Genomic DNA, 4,249 nt, shown 5'->3' on the forward strand with positions numbered 1-4,249 from the left:
AGAGGGATATTTCCTAAAGGTAAAATAAAATCAGCACTGCCAGAAATGGAGGAGTTACCTGGAAGCCTTGAGAGACATTGTCATCATGTGCCACCTAGTGGCTGGACAGACACACAGCAATATCTAGGATTTTATGTGGCGATACCATCAAAAACCATATTCCTTCAAAACTTTATATCTGTGTAGTTAGGTCATTTTTACACAGCCATAGAACCCTATGGTTCCCTACATTTGGTTCAGTAGGACCTCAGTGAGTCTGAGCGATGCCGCCATATACCAGACACAAGGCCACAACCTTACAGTACTAGGACGCTCATGTACATAGAGAATATTGTATTCAGCAGGACATGCTTTTCCATTATAATGCTAAATATAGAAACTTCACAAACAGAATGGATAAAATAACAAGAAACCTGCCAACATATTCCTACATCTGAAAGGAAATGAATAATGGATACTCGGTTACATCAGCACTTTTGTATCATTCCAGCGCAATGCCAAAAACATGAGCGTATTCAGAAGTCGTCACACGAGGAGAGATTTACAGGATTTACTAAGAGAACTGAATTAAAGGAATAGACTAGAGAAAAGCTTACTACGTTATGCCCTAGTGCAGGGCCTGGCGGGGCAGGACGGGGGGTATATTCTCCCATGTTCCTGATATCCCGGATACAGATTAGCATGAGGAATAGAGTGGTTACTGTAATGCCACCTATGGAGGGGCAGGTACCCAATATGCCAATGTCTGACCCTTACCAAGTGGAAGTGGATTGAAGCAACCCTACATCCACAGAAGATCTGGGCCTAGTTCTCCAAGATGGTGGAACAACCTCTCTGCAGAGTTCTTACAAAAACTGTCTGCAAGTACTGAGAAGAACTGATGGAAGGCAAAGGGCAAAAGTCACACCGAATATTGAAGGATTTAGGTTCTTCATTTTGTCAGCTGACCAAAAGAAACTAATAACTCTTCTATTCCTGGAAGCAGACGTATTTTGCAGCATTGTTCTGACACCTACCTAAAACGTTTGCACACCAATGGACATGGAGTTTTTACAGAGGTCACTTCTGAATTTCTGCTGTGATGATAGATGAATATTCAGGGCTGTGTAGGTGACTAAGAACATGAGCAGTTCCCCTGCTGTATGGAGACCCCTTTCCCATATTCACACATTCCCAGTCGCTTGCTAATAGAAGGGCAAAGAACTTGTTTCCTCGGTTCTAGAAAATAACAGCTGGATATAGAGGAGCGAGCGCGACGAGTGATCAAGGCTTTCCTGTTTTTATTTCAAAGTACCATCCTATTATTATACATGGCCTTATAAAACTGGAGAAAGTAAGACAGAGGTGTAGCAGTATTCAGAGCAAATGAATATTATGTCTATGGATAAGCAGCTATTGAGCCGCTTATCTCGGGAATATAATCTATGCAGCTTTATAGCTTTTATTTAAAGCCAGGACATTGTAGATGATTCCCTGTATCTGTCTATTATAAACTATTCATATGAGATTAGACAACCCTAATATATACATCTGAGCTACATATATCATTATATCTCTAAGATAGGCAGAATATGAAGGTCCAGGGCCCCCACCAAGCACTTATAATTGCAATTTTTACTTATGCAGCAAAAGGGTTTTTTTGAGCCCTCTTAGGCACCGTGACTTGGGTGCGACACCCCATTAGATAAAGCTATAACAATATAACAACCTCTACCCCCCCATGTTTATCATGGTAAGAACAAGCCTGTTCACTGACATTCTCATTTATAGGTGGGAAAGTAGTTATAGAAAATCAATATCCATTAATGAGATTTCATGGTGGATCTAAGACAATTGTGTCCTGCATGTTAGGAAATGGAGGACTGTGCTCATCACAGGGACCGCTCTTCTCTAGGGATAAAGATCACTTGGGAATCTCATCATACTCAGTCACTCAATACCATATCTTACCCTGGGATCCTATTGCCACTGACCTCTGATGTTTCCTGGAGAAAGGTCTTCAAGGTCAAGTCATCCATCATCTGCCCCTGGGGTGAAGGTCATCGCTGGACTTTATCAGTCATTTTCACAGAACCTCTGAGAATTAGTTATAGAAAAACCGTGAACCAAGTAAATTGTTATATCCCAATGGACAATGGTTCTGCTGCAGAAAGACTAATGACAAGTGATACTTACTTCTATGTCACTTACATATCGTCCAGGTGCCTTATAGTCTATGGCTACAAACAAGACGTACCTCACAGTACTAAATGTATGGAATGCATTGACTTCAAGACATCCAAAATGAAAAAGGTGTAAAGGGTGGCTGCAAAGGCTTACCAACTTATAACCTGGATGAATTATTGTCTGAATAACTTAAAGGTGGCCTTCTAAATTTTGTCAGGTTGGATCACCCGAAGGATGTTTATGGGGTAGGATGCTTTTGGCTACAGATGGGTAAACCTCTCAGGATTCATTTCGGGCCGACCAAGTAAACCACACTTAAAGTGGCTTAAAACATAGTGTAGAACACTGTCAGGGCTCCTAGGAACCTATCTATAAAACATAGTGTAGAACACTGTCAGGGCTCCTAGGAACCTATCTATAAAACATAGTGTAGAATACTGTCAGGGCTCCTAGGAACCTATCTATAAAATATAGTGTATGACACTGTCAGGTCTCCTAGGAACCTATCTATAAAACATAGTGTAGAACACTGTCAGGGCTCCTAGGAACCTATCTATAAAACATAGTGTAGAATACTGTCAGGGCTCCTAGGAACCTATCTATAAAATATAGTGTATGACACTGTCAGGTCTCCTAGGAACCTATCTATAAAACATAGTGTAGAATACTGTCAGGGCTCCTAGGAACCTATCTATAAAACATAGTGTAGAACACTGTCAGGGCTCCTAGGAACCTATCTATAAAACATAGTGTAGAACACTGTCAGGGCTCCTAGGAACCTATCTATAAAACATAGTGTAGAACACTGTCAGGGCTCCTAGGAACCTATCTATAAAATATAGTGTATGACACTGTCAGGTCTCCTAGGAACCTATCTATAAAACATAGTGTAGAATACTGTCAGGGCTCCTAGGAACCTATCTATAAAACATAGTGTAGAATACTCTCAGGGCTCCTAGGAACCTATCTATAAAACATAGTATAAGAACACTTAGGACTCCTTGGAACTTCATAAACCTCTCACTCAACCAGGAGACATTGCCTTTTAACAGGATACCTCATGGTGTACAGGGAATTCATAGACGATGCATGCCCTGCTAAGAAGTGAGGGAACAACAAGATCATCTGGACACTGAAGGAGATAATAAATGGATTTTTGCATTCACCGTAATATCGTTTTCTCATTGTATTCATTGTGGGATGTGGCACCATCTGTATAAACCTAGCCATTAGGAGTAGTAAAAGATGTCAGGTCCACCTCTGGGCTAAACCCTCTCCACTGCCAATATGCCAACCACTTTGTACCGCAGCAGTAGGAAAGAGACACAAATAAGGCAAGGCCACAGAATGGATCAGAAAGAACATGGAGAAGGTGTGAATAGAGGCCAAGATGGCAACCTTGCCAACCTGGGCGGCAGAAGACTGATACAGAAATGCCAGGGAGGCGCCTACAAATCTCGAGGAAGAGCCATTATATGGAGAGGCAGCGGCCAATACGAAAGAGCAGACCAAAGCCATCAGAAGACAGAGACTTGGAAACAACCAGGCTCAGGTGAGGGCCCTCTGGGCGTCTGAACTACCAAAGGGGTCAGCGAGAGACAATAAGACCCAAACTGTCTGATCCGGCCACAGAAGAGAACACTTACAAGGAGCTTAGCGTCTGAGTAGAAAAACGTTAAGATGATTTCTCGATGATGTGAAAGGAAGACATCATCTGAGGAGAACCAAAAATTGCATCAATGGCGCCACAGGGTCACCCCCTCAGGTTAAAACTGACTAGCACAGTCTAGGAAGAGGGTATAGCCTGGAGGTGGACATGACTTCCTTTGATATTCCTAGCGTCAGTCTCCTAGTGGCCAGGTCTATACCCCTGGTGCTGTGTACCGCAATAAAATAAGCAAGAAAAAAAAATAAATAAAAAATTAGCATCACAAGACAACAAATATCCCTAGGAAACAACAAATGAATGGCCCGGGGGCAGAACTGACTGTGAGCAACGAAAATGATAATATACAAAATCACCAAAGATGTTACTGAAACAAATAGATCCAAAATCAACAATGGACGCAGACACGTTTGAGAT

Source organism: Leptodactylus fuscus, chromosome 6 (assembly GCF_031893055.1).
Source record: "Leptodactylus fuscus isolate aLepFus1 chromosome 6, aLepFus1.hap2, whole genome shotgun sequence".
Classification (NCBI taxonomy): Eukaryota; Metazoa; Chordata; class Amphibia; order Anura; family Leptodactylidae; genus Leptodactylus; species Leptodactylus fuscus.